Source organism: Ctenopharyngodon idella, chromosome 9 (assembly GCF_019924925.1).
Source record: "Ctenopharyngodon idella isolate HZGC_01 chromosome 9, HZGC01, whole genome shotgun sequence".
NCBI lineage: Eukaryota > Metazoa > Chordata > Actinopteri > Cypriniformes > Xenocyprididae > Ctenopharyngodon > Ctenopharyngodon idella.
In genome coordinates this window covers 30,101,120-30,119,945 of record NC_067228.1, presented here as the reverse complement: position 1 = coordinate 30,119,945, position 18,826 = coordinate 30,101,120, and the positions used below count along the sequence as shown (strand labels likewise).

The 18,826-nt window shown below is 35.4% G+C and overlaps 1 long non-coding RNA gene across 1 annotated transcript; it reads right to left on the bottom strand.

Annotated features, from left to right (window-relative positions):
• Window positions 1-1,051: 1,051 nt before the first annotated feature.
• LOC127518820 (uncharacterized) lies at window positions 1,052-18,820 on the bottom strand. The gene is made up of 3 exons (XR_007931671.1): window positions 18,646-18,820; window positions 11,988-12,082; window positions 1,052-1,376 (listed from the first exon to the last, which is right to left on the bottom strand). It is a non-coding gene; the product is annotated as an uncharacterized LOC127518820 (long non-coding RNA).
• Window positions 18,821-18,826: the final 6 nt, after the last annotated feature.

Sequence of the window (18,826 nt, the reverse complement as noted above, 5' to 3'; positions counted from 1 at the left end):
AACCAAGGCTCAGCCAATGTCTAAACTACTGCATGCAAACACAAACGATCTTGGCACGGCGGCCCAAAATGTAAAAACAGAAAACTACTCACTCGTTTTGGTTGCATTCTCCGGGCCTTTCTTTCGGCAAATGCATCCACTATGTCCTTGGTGTTTAATTCACGGCTTCGTGCATTCTCAATGAGAAGAACTGCCAGTCAATCTGTTCTGCGACATGGTGCTCGGCAAATAATTTTTTATTAGCTTCAGTTTTGAAAATGAGCGCTTCGCTGAAGCAACAGTAACAAGGATGGTAAGAAAGAGAACTGAAACGGTGCACATGTCGCTGAAGCTAGATGTAATAGATGTTCTCTCAACATTCAAAAAACTGTCTATTTTGGGTAGTTTTTGTGTAGCAACTAACTACTCCACCCTCTCTTTCCTCTTTAAGGCCCCACTTTTTGATGTTTGTATTTGTACATCCTTTAATGTTCAATTAGCTAGCCACTAACCTCTCACAGTGTTTTATTTATTCATTTCTGTTTAATTTGGCGTGGCAATGCAGCGTTTGCACATGCAACGTCATTTAATAAAAAAAAAAAAAAAAAAATGACGGCGTTTGTTCTACGGCAGCCGCGGGGTGCAAAACATAACAAATGTGCACAAGAAATTACTGCACATGACAAGCATACTATATATATATATATATATATATATATATATATATATATATATATATAGTGGCCACGAATTAAAAATGAATTCCCTCGTTTTAATTAAAAGGTCTCCCTGGGCGGGCCCCCAATCTTCCAGGGCCCATTTCCCACGTGCATACCCTGCATACCCAGAGGCTAGCCTATGCCACTGACCCAGTGAAGTTTTGTTGATGGTTTTCAAGGATAAGGGCATGTCACATAACCTGTCTGTAACAATCATCCACTGAAGGCAAGTTAAATGAACCCAAGTACACTTTATTTAACACTTAAACATGCAAAGTAAACAGAACCAAACCATGTTTTGAACAAATTTGAACTTGATTTAAACATGAAAACAGTCTCACCAAACAGCGGGTTACATAAAACATAGCTAGACAAGAGACAACGGGGATATGAGGGTTATAAAATATATACACAATGACTAATGACTACCTGTGATTAATTAAGATGATAAAGCAATGACAAGACAGAACTGAGAACCACTTGACAAGACCAAAACAATGGAACCATAACACACAAACCAAAGTTTTATTTTATTTTATTTTTTAAATAAGTTTTTTTTTTTTACCTATTGTCCAAAATATATGCCCCACCAATTCATTGTTTTCCATCACATGACAGGTGCGGAGACCTGGCGAAACATCCATAGAACTGCATAATAGGTCTGTCAGTTTTCCATCTCTAAAGAAGAAAAACAAAAATGCAAGTTTTGGGCACTTGTGATGTATATACAGCACCTGCTGCAGTATTTCAATCACTAAAACAGCGGGACATTCTAAAACACTTAACATGAAAACACTTTAAAGTGTACTAAAACTGTTATTAAAAGACCAAATTCAGTATACACTTTATTGATGTTGCATACTATATACAGGCGAGCAGATTAGGCAAGAATATGAACACAAGGTGCTAAATGGTTAAGCGTATTCTTTATAATGGTTTACTATGGGGAAAACGTTTAACGAGAAACTGTGCATTGCGTTTATATTCTGGGTTCATCTGATTGCCTGTATATAGTATGCATCATTAATAAGGTGAAATTGGTATTTTAATATCACTGTCTTACTATATTAGTACATGGCACAAACCTGGTAAAAATGATTAGTGGGCAATGGCGGAAGGCTGAATTGAACTCATTCCATAACTGATCAACTTTACACAGTTATTAAACAGAACTGAATCAACACTGAACTGACTTCAGCTGAACAATATTTTATTTATAGAGCTGCTTTACAGCAGAATTGAATTCTGTTTGCATCACTGACTATTTAATGTTTATCATTGTAAATCTGCTTTAAAACAATCTCTATTGTATAAATATAAATATATAAATATAGGCTATATAAATAAAGGTGTCTTGACTTTAAATCCTTGTTTTGCCCTCCAGGTGGGCGTTTCTATAAGGGCGTAATGACATGTGAAAACTATGAATTTAAAAGGACAATATTTTATACATGGCGGGGTTCGACATTCAGCTTTCAGATTATTATGGTCTCCTCTACATTCATATACCATCAAATGGTAAACCTGCAAATGTGATATTCAACTAAAAATTAAAGTATGTTTCAAACTATGCTGTCAGCTTGTGGTTGCTCTTATAAAGCACTCCCCCATCAAATTGAGAGTAATGGAGCCACGCTCAAATTTTTCTTAGCCCTTCAAGCGCAAAATACGAAAAGCCTAGCTGGCTGCTACTACCTGATTCAATCAAGTGTACAACATTGTATACCCACGGGCTATACGCAGAGAGGGGGGAAGGCCGATTTGTGTTTTAATTAATATCATAATACTCCATTCCCACCAGTCAGGCCTGTAGCGTTTGAAGCTGTGTCTTTATTTTTCTGTGTCTTGTAAACACTGTAAAGACATACAAAAAATGCTTGAAGCCTTTTTCTCCCTCTGCACACTCTGAAATTATACTGTTTGGTTTACTATATGAGTGGCCTTAGTTCACTACATGCAAATATGCTTCAGACTAAATTTTAATGACAGCTTTATACTGTGGTTGAAAAACTATGTGTTAAGAAAATAAAAAGGCCTGTGTATTAATGATAGTGCATGCTGTTAGCATCTGGTATCATATGATGGAGCATTTTGTTTTCATGTTTCAGTGGTCCTATGTTGTTTTATGCATCATTTTGTACTCTTTAAAATCCATAATTCTAATCCTACCCTTTAATAGTGTTTTCTACATCCTCTCTGCAAGCTTTGTAATAACAGAATGGAGGCAGAGGAGACCAAAAACAATTGAGTTGGGGGGGGGACGAACAACAAAAGGTCTAAGAGGGGTGAGGGGAGAGATGAGAGACATTGCAATGGGTCACATGGTTAACAAATCAGACGTCAGAGATCCGGGTGAAGCTCTGCACCCTTAGGGCGGACCTGGGGACGTATGCGTTTCATGGAGGCTATATCACACACGGAACACACACACACACACTTAAGGCCTAATTCAATCTACTGTACCTGCCTTACGCTGAGCTAGGGATATTGCGAAGTAGCAATAATAGAACCATGAAAGACTATTTACTGTTTAATTATTTGTAATTAAATAATTAATAAAATAGAAAAATTCATCTGGCACAAACTTGTACAGATAAAAGTGCAAGATGGTGTATTTTAGAATAAATTGGAAGCTTTGTAAATTCATTTGATGTGACTGAAGAGAGAAATGGTGTGTTACTTAAATTTTATTATTCTCAAAACAAAAAACAAAAGCTATTTTTTATTAACAATCATTTTTAATTACTTGAGGTGAGTTTTCCGCACCAGGAGATCCGAAGTGATTATTCCAGCCCTGGGAGAGGAACTGTCTCCTTGCGCTCTGTCAAAAGGTCAATTATGGCCCGAAACCGCCACATGGCTGACACTGACCTGGAAGGACCAGCCACGACCCCACAACCACAGGCACCAATGACTGGATCATCTAACATGCAAGCAGCCTGCAGCCATGGAAAGCTGACATTTCTCCTTATTTAAATGAACACAAACAATATGCATCTCAGCCCTTTGCCCAACCTGGGCCAAATATAAATGCACTAGGACAAGAGGACACTGTCGCACTGTCCTCTGAACCCAAGTCCTTTAGCGTGCGTGCGTGCATGTGTGTGTTTGTGTGTGTGTGTGTGTATGTGGAGGGGGGGAAAAAAAGACTTATAATATATTGTATCATCTCATGAATAATTGTGACAACACCTATAATACTTAATTTTAGTGAATATAACTTTTAATAATATGATGATTGATAACACATGATGAACAGCATGTTATATCCACATTATAATGGATTCTAGTTCCCACAGTTTTTGTATTTTAAGTCTCATATCTTGACATTATCTTACATCGTATGAACGGTTAGGACTGGTTGTTCATATTTGAGTGTTTCTAGTGAGGCTAATGTTAATTAAATTGTGAGAAAGTTAAAGCTCACCCTTTTAAATCAGCAAAAATGATTTTATTGATATTACAATAAAACATGTTCAAAGCACATGTGTCATATAACCATTCACGATATTGTATGGCTGTTTAAAAGAAGACTTATATTGCTTTACATAAAGCTACTTGTAAAAAATATTATGACCACATTATAAAGCCTTTTAGACTTTTAGAAGACTCTGTATTTGTCACTTTAAAGTAAAAGACCACTCAGAATATGTAACAAGATATTGAGTAGATCTTAAACAATGTCAAGATATGAGATACTTATAATACATTTACTGTACATTATAATAATTGGAACTATAATAACTTAAATGGATATAATATGGTGTTCTTCATGTGTTATAAATGATCATACTCTTAAACCTTAGATCCACAAATAGTTAAGTATTTAATGTATTATAACTGTTGTTACAATTATTTATGAGTTGATACATATTATAAAGATTTTTACAGTTAAGGCTTTATTAAGAATTAAGAATACCCTTATAATACATTACAAATACAGGCTTCATGGAAAGTGTTACCCAATATCTTACACCACTGATGAGGAGATAATCCATGGATTTGTATTAACAGTGAATATAAATGAACGAGCATAAGTTAACTTAATTTCTGCAGTGAATCCTCTCAACAGGTGTTTTACCCTTTATGAACAGTCATAAGATATGAGTCAGGTCTCCTTTGAGGTCTGTATATTCCTCCTGATTAAGGAGCTTGCCTCAAGCTGTACTTCCCTTAGTAAATATTTATCTATGTGGACGAGCTTTCTCTTTCTGTCTGTGCTGTATCTGTGGACGTACATCAGCCACTGTTCAACGCACCACTGTAAGGGCTCTCGTGTCTGGAGGGGATATACGGATTAACCCCTGCATCACAGAGACGAGAAGAACAACGAGAGAAAGGTTGAGTGTAAACTCGGCATCCCCCTCCTCCAGTCCCTCAAACACCAACCCCCAACCACCCCCACTCCATCCTCAGCCTCACCATTCTCTGCAATCAGTTTTTGTAATATGCCTGGGCTACATCATACAGAGAGGCATTACAAATCACTACCCCAGCGCCCACAAAAAAAAAAAAAAAAAAAAAAAAACAATCATTATAGTCACCAAACACAAACAAAAAGAAATTGATGTCCAATGAGAAATGTGGAGGAAAAGGTATTTTTCACATTCTAATACAAAGGGAACACAAGAGCTCCATATATATCAGGTTATGCAGCTGTAGCCTTGGGCCATGCACAGCAGGCTGATATTAGTTTTAAATACAGATTGTGAGCAATAAAGCACCAGAAGGGGTTCTGTTCCAAATGCACACAGAATCGGCGACCGGCTCCTCTTCTCTGCCGGAGAGATGCAATCACAGACAGGAAATAAATGTACTTGTTTGGTTCTGTCATCTATAAAAACTGTTATTGATCTCCCAAATGAAATTTGTTCGTGCTGATCGATCAAAAGCATTATCTTTTTTCTTTTTCTTTTTTTTTATCCTTCCTCTACAGTCTATTACCAGTTACACAGATGTCTCCCCAGGCATTGAGAGCACAGAGGGGTCTGGGTGAAGTGGATTCCAGGCTGAAAGTGGTAGTAGGGTTGTTAAAGTCAGCCAGCGGACATAAGCACCAGTACTTAAAGGTAATGTAGTTACACCATGACTAAACAGCAGGGGCCTGAGGTGCAGAGCTCAATCCCCCCCACCCCACCCCACCCCACCCCACCCCCCAAGACGTAAGCCCGCCAGCTGGCATATCTCAGCACTTGGCAGGTCAAACAGACACGCGAGTTAAACCTATATGGCTTGTCCTACCCCTGCTCAAGTATCAGCAGAGAGCAGGATGACACCAGGGACAGTTCAATACTATCAGCTTGTGTTGGCTACAGGCCCACAAACATGTTCAGCTCATTGAAGGAGGAAAGTTTTAAAAAGAAAGTCTGTCCTGTATAGGAGCAATTGGTTTGGACAGGACAATATCAATATCAGTGTTAAAGGTGTTGTGTTAACGGCTTTCATGGTTTATTTGGGATTGTATGGTGGAATACCAAATGAGAAACTGTGATGTTTTGAAGGCTAAATCTCCTCTAGGGACACAGCAAAGATAATCCACTCAATCCACATTGTGACTGTCACAGCACAGACACATACATATGCACACAAACACATATAGACACAAACACCTAGAGGTAAAACGGTCCCTGGACCTTGGAGGCTTTTTGACCTATGGTTAACTCCAGGTGGTACTGCAAAAATATATTCACATATTGTTTTGGACTTTAGTAAATATGTAGTTGCAAACTTTATTACCTGCAAATGTCTGTGGCGTTTAGTTCATATTTAGTTACTCCACCTACAGTGTGGTAGCTGTCGCATCATCCACTGGTGGTGGTTGAGGAGACCCTCTGATATGATTGTAAAGCGCTTTGGGTATACAGTAGTATATAGTAAAGCGTTATATAAATGCTCCCTTCCTTCCTTCATTCCTTCCTTCCTACCTTCCTTCCTTCCTTCCTTCCTTCCTTCCTTCCTTCATTCATTCATTCATTCATTCATTCATTCATTCATATGGTATAGGGCCCTCCAAGATAGTGGGGGCACAAGATGGTTTATTTTAAATATTTATCATCAAGGAATGAGCCAAACTTTTTTATTTTATTTTCTGTGGCTGTTTTCTATTTTGCTCATTAGGAAAATGTTTAGACTAAACATCTGAAATTTTATATCGAACATAAATGTAGAGATATTTGTAGTCATTATTTGTGTGCAATAAAATTTGCTCAAAGCAAGTTGTTTGCTAGTTGATTGCCTGTTTATTGCTAAAGTGACATTATTTTGTGAGAAAGTGAAGCAGTAGCGACTTCTAATCATAAATTTAGGTAGATTTCAGAAAAACGTGATGGATAGTGATATAGCATTTTTTTTTTTTGCAGGTTGGATGCAGGTTGGACAACAACACACTGGGAAGCAAACAAGACAAGAATATAACTGACTTGACAGGACAATGACTGGGAAGACTTTAAAGATGACTTGGAAGACTGAAGATGACCTGGAAGACTTCAGTTAGGTAACGAAAAGAATCCTCAGGTGTGTAAAGCAGGTAAGTTAGTCTGTATGCTCTGACGAGGCCAGACACCAACTGTTGTGTGTGAGCGTGCTTTATAGTGCTACTGATGGGCTGTGATGAGTGACAGTTGCATGTGATTAGAACTCAGGGAACTGTGATCGCTGGTAGAGTGAGGTAGAGCCTTATTTTGGTTGGGCACTGTAGATGAGCTGAGGATGAGGTACCGAATTGTGCCTGTAACCCCTTGCACAATTGTGCATTCCTACTCGCGGGCTGCTTTACTAGATTAATCAGAAAGAGTTCTTTGAATAAGCAGCTTTGTCATGACAAAAAAAAAAAAAAAATCATGCTGCCTTACCAGCAAAATTTTCTAGTGCACAGCAATAACCAGCAATGCTAACATGGAAATTCACTCTGATTTTAGGTGGCCTATTCAGCGTGGTACACAGTAACTAGTCTGATGTTAAATGCTTAGCTGTTCTAAACAGTTTGCATGTCTTTACTTTCCTTTTTTTAGAAAGGATGGACTGGTAATGGACGTCTTCAAGTGTTTCACTATTACATTTACATTTATGGTAAGCAACTTACATTGCAAACAAGATACATATTTTTTTCATGTTCATGCATTCCCTGAGAATCAAACATGTTCTTACCGTTTCAAGCACCATTATACTCTGCTGTTTGAGCTAAAGGATCATTATACAACAAGATCAAATGTAATGCTCTGATGTTACACACAAAGTGCACAAAGCTAACTTTAAAATATTATTAATTAAAAGTGGTTTATGTCCAGCTGAAGTGCTCTGTCTTTAACACAAGACATGAGACAGACGCACAAGAGGCAACCACATTAAGCTTCTAAAAGAAGACTATTTCTTACAGTGCAAAATATTGGACATTTTTCTTTATTCAATTCTTCTTTTCTTTTCTTCCCCTCCCTTGTGTCTCCAGGTTTCTGCCTCTATCACTATGCTATTGATAAGATGTCTAAATTTATTGCAGAATAATTCTGAGGGAAAAGAGATAAAAGGTTTCTGAATAAAATATGAGGAACAGGCTGTAAATTGTAGCAATGCATATCATTTCATTCAAACGTAGACGCAATTACCATCTGCGACGCTCATCAGCCCTTCCTTTATGGCTTAATTATATGTTTAATGCTATCAGATCAAGGAAAGGGCAAAACAGATGAATGAGGCAGAGAGAAAAAAGATTCCACAACAAGACAAAAGGCATATGAAAAAAGTAACATAAAGGATAGAATTGATTTCATTTACTGCCAAATTGGGAAAGTTAATTTAGCCACATTGTGTGCTCATCTTCTTCTCTGTTGTATGATAATACAAAGACATGTGTGGCAATAGACCACACACAAATGTAACAAAGGGAGTCAAGTTCCCTCAAAACCACCACATGTCAACTAGCTTCTGCTGTAGAATTATTTGACTTGTTAATTCTTATAAAAAGGCTTTCTGGGTTTTAGATGTTTGACAGGATGTCTTTTGTGCTTTTTTCTCTCCATGATTTTTAGACCTTAATACACTGTCATTTGGAGAGACACTTACAAGTCCAATTCAATGAAATAATATTTGACATGAGTTTGTGATGGAAGGATGAGTGAATTTGAGCTTTACCATTTGTTTTTCCCTCAATAATTTAGCAGAATGAACAAAATATTTGTGAAACAGATACTTTTATACTTTCTTTATTTATATTCAAAATAAAATTTCACGGTAACACTTTCTATGAAGACCATGTGATTTATAACCACAATTATACTTATTTATAAGTAAGTATTACTATTCTATAAATATATTTATGAAGACTCATTAAGATATATACTGTATTATAAGAACAGTTATAGAAACATTTATATTATTTATATAATTACTTATAAGCCATGCATTTGCTTTTTCAATCTGCATGCTCATAAGCCATTATACACTGATTTATAAATGATCAAATATAAAATAGTTACAGAGACACTTGTTTGCTGTATCAGCTAGTTATTATGTCTTGAATAGCTAAAGTTTGCATTAGAGGTAATGAATGGTAATTTTGATTTGTTAAAATCTATATCTCCTCAGCCATTTGCATGGTATTGCTTTTAGCAGTTTGGAATTATACTTTAAAAATATTGTTGCATTGTTTTGCTAGTATGTAACATTAAAAAAAGATACTTTTTTCAACTGTTTGTATTAATGATTTCTGTTTTTTTTTTTTACAGGAATTGTTGTTCATTAGTTACATTTACAAGTAAGCAACTTAAAATGTAAAATGAGCACAAATTTGTGATTTCTTAACATTTGATTTAAGAAAATTGCATCCTATGTTTTCACCTTACTTAAAGCCAACAATGATGTATTTATAGAGATTAGTAACTATTATTACTCACAATAAGTATTTATAAGAACACAACACAGCTATTTATAAGAATATATTCACTAATTTGACAGAAATAAATCTGAATAAAAAGTCATTGTAACTATAATATAATAACATTATAGCAATGCAAGCTGCATCTTTATAAATACATTCATAGAACCATATGATGGACTAATTAATACTTATAAATCGGTGTATAATGAATTATGAACATGCATTGAAAAGGAAAATGCATGACTTACATTTATATTATTTTTATAATTACTTATAACTATAACTATTCTTATAATGTGGTATAGGTCTTAATAAGTCTTCATAAATATGTTTATAAAATAGTAATACTTGCTTATAAATGGAGCTATAATTCATTATAAGCATGGTCTTCATAGAAAGTGTTACCAATTTCACTGTTCAGTATACATTTCTCAAATCGTGAAAATGAATTGGCCACATAATCTTTCAACTAACAAACATCCATTTCAAAAATACAACCCCATTTCCAGAAAAGTTGGGACATTTTGTGAAATGCAATAAAATTAAGAATCTGTGATTTGTTAATTCTCTTTAACCTTTATTTAATTGACATAAGTACAAAGAAAAAATTTCCAGTGTTTTCACTGGCCAAATTAATTGTATTTTGTAAATGTAAACACATTTTGATTTTGATGGCTGCAACACACTCCAAAAAAGTGGGGACAGAGGCACGTTTACTACTGTGTCACATCACCTTTCCTTTTAATTACACTTTTTAATCATTTGGGAATTGAGGATGCTAATTGGTGAAGTTTTGCAAGCAAAATTTTTGCCCATGCTTGACACAAAACTTAAGCTGCTCAACACTCTGTGGTCATCATTGTCTGATTCCCCTTTTCATGATGGGCCATACATTTTCAATAGAAGTCAGATCTGATGGCCAGTCAGTCACATCCACATGTGTCTACGAAATCAGGCTGTTGTAGCACATGCAGAATGAGACCTGACATTGCCTTGATCTTATAAACCATGAACTTCCCATGAAAGGTGTCATCCTGAGGGCAGTGTATATCTCTGTACAATCCCAATATATGTCTCCACGTCAATGGTATCTTCACACATATGCAAGTCACCCATGCCGTTTGCACTGATGCACCCATATACCATGACAGATGTTTGCTTTTGCACTTGTCGCTGATGAACGTCTGGATGGTCACTTTCATCTTTGGGACTATGAACTCAACATCCTTTTTTTCCCCAGAAACAAGCTTAATCGTGGACTCATCTGACCACAGCACACATTTCCATTGTCTTCTGGACCAAATGAAATGAGCTCTGGCCTAGGTAACTCACTGCCGTCTCTGCATAGAATTGATGTATAGATTTGTCCTTGTGTAAAAGATTCAAGTTGCATTTCTTGATGCGGTGGCAGACTGTGTTCAGTGACACTGGTTTTCCATAGTACTCAAAAGCCTATATGCCTGTATTTAACACAGCAGCATGACAGTTTCTCATGCAGTGCCATCTGAGTGCTCAAAAGCCAGGCACATTCAACTGAGGTCTCCTGCCTTGACCTATGCGTACTGAGATTTCTCTGGATTCCCTGAAATATTATGCATGGTAGGTGGTGAAAGTCCTTTTTTTCTCGCAATTTCGCATTGACAAATGTGATTTTTGATTTGTCTGACAATTATCTCATGAAATTTGGCACAAAATGATAAGCCATGACCCATCTTTGCTGGCAAAGATGCTCCTTTTAAACCCAATCACAATAGACTGACATTACCAATACACCTGCTTATTGAGGACTGTTAAACAGTTGAACTTGGATATTCTATAAACTTTTCACTTTTATTATACTTCTGTCCCATTTTGGAGTTTGTTGCAGCCATTAAAATAAAAAAAAATTTATATTTACAAAATACATTTAAGTTGGTCAGTGAAAACATTGGAAATATTTTCTTTGTACTTTTGCCAGCTAAATGAAGGTTAAAGAGAACTAAAAATCACAGATTTTTTTTTATTTTATTGCATTTTACAAAATGTCCCAACTTTTCTGGAAATGCGGTTTGTAATTTTGTATAGAGTACAGCGGGGCTGAAGGCGCACCGGGGTGAAAGGCCTATTTGACTTTATTCTCTTTTGAACCACTAGATGGCACAAAAATTCATCTCAACACTTTTCTTAAAGGGATAGTTCACCCAAAAATGAAAATTCTGTCATCATTTACTCATCCTCATGTTGTTCCAAACCTGTATAAATTTCTTCGTTCTGCTGAATACAAAGGAAGATATTTAGAAGAATGTCACTAACCAAACTGAACTCGCCCCCCATTGACTACCATAGTATTTATTTTTTCATACTATGTTAGTCAATGGGGGGCTAGTCTCAGCCCATGCACCGTTGGCTAAACGTCTGATGCATGTGAAACACTTAACTGGAAACACTTCAGGATTTTCGAAGTCGTCATCTGGTTGGTTGAATTCTACAGGATGTCCGGGAGATGTGTGTGTTGCGTTCTTTAACGGTCCGCCTGGAAAGAAGAACGCAGTCGTGTTTACAAATGTGACAATGAACGCTTACCAGAATCAACTAAACACTGGATTTTCAAAAGTATGTGAAGTTCGCAACTACATTGTTGCAGTAAACTTGCACAATGTTCTTGAATGAATCATTTAATAGATGCATGCCAGTCTGTTATTATAAGGACATTGACTTTAAGTTTTCACACCCCTAAATATGACGTGGAACAAAACGAACTGTGGTTGGTTGCGTTACATGTCAGTCAAGCGTCCTCATGGGTGGTCCTTGGCCAATAAAAGCTGCGATAGAGTCCAGACCTTCTGCCGTCAGTCTGAAGGTCTGGCTACGCGAGACTAATGGGGGCGAGATCTGCTTGGTTACTGGCATTCTTCCAAATATCTTATTTTGCATTCAGCAGAACAAAGACATTTATATAGGTTTGAAACTACTTGAGGGTGAGTAAATTATGACAAATTTTTTTGTGTGAACTATCCCTTTAACAATCGCTTTTGGTGATGCACGTGGAAACTTGGCTCGCAGACAGAAATGCAAAGTTGATTCTGCACTAATTTGATCTAATATTTAACGGTTTTTAAATTGTTGTAGATTTATGTAGCAAATAAGAATCAATGAAATTATTGACTATATTTTGAGACAAATAATGATTTTTAGTTTTGTTCAAGGTAATTAAAGCAACAGTTTTTCAATAACGGAAGAATATTTAAAAATATGGTATTTGGGGTAAAAGGCGCCCAAGGTTGGCTGACTTTTCCATTTGTTGACTGTTAAATTCAGATGGTAAATATCAAATATTAAGTTGGGTGTCCACCTTAGAGATAATCACCATATTTATAAGGAAACCATCATATTTAAAAGTATGATATTACTCATACCATATAATAAAATATCATATTTATTTGTTACTACTGTAAAGCTATATTAAATTATTATGGGATCTCATTCAATGCTTTCAGAATCTTTACTTTTTAAAATAATTTTATTTCTGTTTAAAATTAACATATTTTAATGACAGTAAATTTATTGAACAAAAATTAATTATTTTATCTACCAAAATAAGCCGAAAATAGTTCTTTGCTAGAGTGATTGTTTTGAACAACATTACAAAAAAAATTATTTTAAAGTATTTGTGAAGTATTTGTGTAAATACTTTGTGCCTTTTGCCCCATGCTGGTGAGCCTTTTATCCCATGTGTGGGGTAAAAGGCCCACCTCGCCACCTCATACATTTTATATAAAAAAAAAAAAATGATACAAACAAACCACTATAATACTAAAATAATGATTTATTTTCACACAACATCTGTTGCTCCATCCATGTTCAATATAAACATATATATTTTGTCTGCAATCATACACTATGGGAGTAGTGAAAAGCAATGAAAAGGTATGCATTTCATCCCACTGTGCCTTATATTTATGAAAATTACATTTGTGTATTTCCTACACAAATGGATTAACAGGTGTTTGAGAATGAGTAATGTTCAAATTCTGTATTGAAGCATTTGGAGTCAGGCTGTTCATGAGGCTTCAGGCTGGCCACAGGGCATGGAGGGGCCAATAAAGTCTCTGTCCAAGCTCTGAGATGCTGTCCAGCTCGCATTACAGACTGACATTTAACACTGCTGCCATGCAAACACCTGCCACTGCTATCAGACTAACTCCCAAGCAGTACACCATAAAATGTTTTGTGAGGTAACATCTGAATTAATAGGTTTTATTCTAATCAAAATTACTGAATCAACTGAATGCATTTGGTTACTCTAAGTGAAGTGTTTTAAGAGTCAAATCAGTTAGAAATAGCTCTTAATGGAAGCAACTGCACATTTGTAGTTGTTACAGAGTAGAGTACTCTATTGCAGTAAGCTAGCGGTAAGTGGTTACTGTTCAATAAAGCCTACTGTTCATCAAGTGTGTGCCTACTTATTACTTAATAATAATTAACAGTTGTTGCTGAAGTAAATGTATAATTAAAATGCATAATGACAGGAAGGCTATTTTTTCTGTTAAAAAGATGTAGAATTAGTTTTCTTGTTTGTTTTTTTTGTTTGTTTTTTGTGTGCAAATGAACCTGATAAAACTTTTTTAAAACCTTAATTCTAAAGTGTAAATAGGTTTAAGGATTCTAAAACATTTCACAAATTAATCCCTGTGTCCCTGTGTTTTGATAGGCTACTCTTTTTTGATAGCATTATAGATATATGGACATAAACTGCATGCACAATAAAGGGCTGCTTCATTGATGCCAAATGCTTTGCTTCCTGTAGTAGGTTGTAGCTACAGTATAGGCTCTGTGTTATAAAGTATCCTGTTACTACTGTATTTTGATATGAGAAACTGGTGCAAACGATTCAGTGTGTGAGTAAGCTGTTCAAAGGAATCATAAACATAATCATAAACATAATCACTATTTTAGGCTTTGTTACAAACCTGTTTGACTGACTAGATCAATATTTGTGAATTTGTAATCACTGCTTCTGATTCTATTAATTATGAATATAAATGGTATGTTCCACTTTGTTCTTTTATGTGAGTTTACTCTTGAGTAAACTCTTTACTCTTTTTTGCACCGTTTTTGTTATAAATTTTTATAAAGTTTGCGTGTTTTGTTGCAATTATGAGCTGTTTATATTTTTAAATTATTTTTAAATGGCTTGTTAAAAGCTTAATTTGTATTAAATGTTTGTTTTGAATTTCATATGATTAAATAAAGTGTATTTGAATTAATGCTAAATTTGTTCAAATGCCCATACGTTTATTATTATTATTATTATTATTTGTAACAAAGTGAACATGAAGGAAATAATAGGCCTGCCTATCATAATACGGTCAAATTATCAGAGCACTGTTTACAGCATTTGTTAATATTGGTTAAGATAATTTAAACAATTATAATTATATTTTAAATTTAATAAAGTTATATGTTCTCATAAATTCATGCAATATGAAATAATAACAATGAAATAACAACAAAATGTGTTTGCATCCATTAGCACTGAATCTGCTTACTAATTGAAAAGTTACAGTATTGTCATTAAATATTGTAGATATCAATTATATCAAAATCCATGTGGTAATATATATAACATTTTGGAAATTGTTATTGTGTTCATTGAGATATTGTTTAAAATGTTACTTTTCAAAGGGGGTGTACTCATTTACGCTGAGCACTGTATATATATATATATATATATATATACAGTGCTCAGCGTAAATGAGTACACCCCCTTTGAAAAGTTTATAGTCAACTGTCTGCTGGACACTTGTGTAATGAATAATTAGACTCACCTGTGGTTGAATTCTTGTTAAATTAGACATTTGTAGTCTAAAATTTAGCTTTGGTCCAGAGACTGTATATATATATATATATATATATATATATATATACAGTGCTCAGCGTAAATGAGTACACCCCCTTTGAAAAGTAACATTTTAAACAATATCTCAATGAACACAAAAACAATTTCCAAAATGTTGACAAGACTAAGTTTTATATAACATCTGTTTAACTTATAACATGAAAGTAAGGTTAATAATGTAATTTAGAGAACAAAATTTTCAGTTTTACTCAAATTAGGGTGATGCAAAAATGAGTACACCCCACTGAAAGTCTCTGGACCAAAGCTAAATTTTAGACTACAAATGTCTAATTTAACAAGAATTCAACCACAGGTGAGTCTAATTATTCATTACACAAGTGTCCAGCAGACAGTTGACTATAAAAGGGTGTTAAAACCCCTTCCCATTTCATGCTGTCAGCAATGGCACCACATGGAAGAGAAATGTCACAATGTCACACCTGAGAAAGAAAATAATTTCTTTACACCAGAAAGGTGAAGGCAACAAGAAGATCAGCAAAGCTTTACTTATCAATCAGAATACTGTAGCAAAAGTGATAGGGAAATTTAAAAAAGATGGAACTGCAACCATCTCACAGAGACGTCCAGGTCGTCCACGGAAGTTAACAACTCAACAGGAGCGTCTTCTGATGAGAAGGGTTGAAGAAAATGAGCATGCAAGTTCACTGCAGTTATCTAAAGAAGTAGAAAGCCAAACTGGGGTGATTATTTCCCGTGACACAATACACTGCAGAGGAATGGCATGCATGGGTGCCGTCCACGAAAGAAGCCTCTCCTAAAGCCCAGGCACAAAAAAAGCCCACCTAGAGTTTGCCAGGGCCCATGCTGACAAAGATGAAGACTACTGGGACTCTATACTCTGGAGTGATGAGACCAAGATAAATGTTTGTGGAACTGATGGCTTCAAAACTGTATGGCGTCGCAAAGTTGAGGAATACAAAGAAAAATGCATGGTGCCTACAGTGAAACATGGTGTGGTGGCAGTGTCCTTATGTGGGGCTGCATGAGTGCTGCTGGTATCGGGGAGCTGCATTTCATTGATGGCATCATGAAATCACAGATGTACTGCTCTATACTGAAAGAGAAGATGTTACCATCACTCCGTGCCCTTGGTCGTCGTGCACTTTTCCAACATGACAATGATCCTAAACACACATCTAACGCCACTGTTGGATTTCTGAAGAAGAACAGGGTGAAAGTGATTCAGTGGCTCCTGATCTGAACCTAATCGAACACCTATGGAGAATTCTGAAAAGACAAGTTGAGCATCACTCTCCATCCAGCATCCAGTCTCTAAAAGAGGTCATTCTTGAAGAATGGAAAAAGATAGATTTTGCAAAATGTGTCCAACTTGTTCATTCCATGCCTAGAAGACTTGGTGCTGTCATTAAAAATCATGGAGGCCATACACAGTACTAGATGTAGTAGTTTTTGTTGTGGGGTGTACTCATTTTTGCATCACCCTAATTTGAGTAAAACTGAAAATTTTGTTCTCCAAGTTATATTATTAACCTTACTTTCATGTTATAAGTTAAATTTCATTGAGATATTGTTTAAAATATTACTTTTCAAAGAGGGTGTGCTCATTTACATTGAGAACTGTATATATATATATATATATATATATATATATATATATATTAGTGCTGTCAACGTTAACACCTTAACGCATGCGATTAATTCAAAATCCTTAACACGTTAAAATAATTTAAAGAATTTTACGCGAAAAAATTACGGAAGCATGTGAAATTGCATCATAACGTAATTTACATCACGCAGTTAGATGATCTTAAAGTCCATGCTGATTATATCAGAGATAGCAGAGACAATTATTCACTCCAGTGTCTGTTTCGCTTTAAAACACGAACTCTCTGTCATATTCTGTCATTGTATGTGAAGAGCGCGAGCCCTCCCGCATCACGCTATTCCTGTCTGAACGGAACGTCGAAACATCCCACCGCTGTATTGCCAGATGATATGAAAACAATGTTGTTTCTCGGCTGGATAAAGCAAACCAGCTTCTTGCTATGAAAGTTTTGATGGATGAGGATTGCAATCAAAGTAAAGACGATTGCGGTGACGTACAGCGTGAGTCTGTTATATTGATGTGCAAACAAATCATATGAGCGCTCTCGACGCACCGATCGCACATTGTATTTATGCACATTTATGTTGTACATGTACAGTACATTTACGTTGTTTTCACAGACATTCAGGATAATGTTTGGATTTGTCCTGTGTATGTTGCTGTGTACTTTAGTATATATGCAGGTCAAGGCGGTTGGTTTAGGATTTTTTGGCATCTCCATGTAGTCCTGTTCAGTATCGCAACTTGACTGGTCTAAAACGTAAACAAGCAGTTAAACAAGATAAATGGTGTATGCTTAATTTCACGATAAGTGTGTGATCAATCGCAACTAAGGGTGCACGATTAATCGCGATTAAAAATTGTTTTATCTATTGACAGCCCTAATATATATATTTACTAGTGGGTGCAGGACACTATAGTTCATTTATGTAAGTGAGGATAGCAAAATAAAGTAAACTGTGACATATTATACCCAAAAATTCTTCATACAGTGGACTACCAGTACAATTGATAAAAATTTGGAACCAAAAATTATTCAGAAACTTTGACCTGACCATGTTTTGCTTAAGTGTTATCTGACATAATTAAGATTATTTTTTTCTGACACAGTTTAACTCTGAGATATGTATTATCTTGTTATATTTTATTACCATTTTTTTTTTAACTATAGTTTAACTATAGTTTAAACTATAAACTGTATTAATGAATGAAATGTTCAAGGTGTCTGAATAAATTTTGGTTTGACTGTATATATATATATATATATATATATATATATATAAGCTATTACCACATGGATTTTGATTTAATTGATATCTATAATATTTAATGACAATACTGTAACTTTTCAATTAGTAAGCAGATAGCCCTTATGCGCCTGAGAAACAGAAATCTTTAGAATGTTTGAACTTCCTTTTTGCAATTTCACTGTATATTTCTATGGCATGCTTTCGAAGAGTAATTAGCTGGTGAAGTGGATTTACTTATTGTAGAGTTAACGAAAGTTATCATGAGCATTGTAATGTTTAAAGCGGATGTCATAACAAATGTCAGTAGACCAGGAAGACTTTAAAACAAGCGGTTCATTCATAAATCCGTATGATCTTACCTTCATGCTGTGGAAATACGAACCGGAAGACAGAACACAACAAACGCAACACTAAAAAGGGCTAGGGCTACATAGCTGCATCTGAAACTGAATACTTCCCTACTATATAGCATGCGATAAACAGTACGCCAACAGAGTAACATGTCCGAAAACAAAGTATTCGAAAACCAATAGGCGAAAA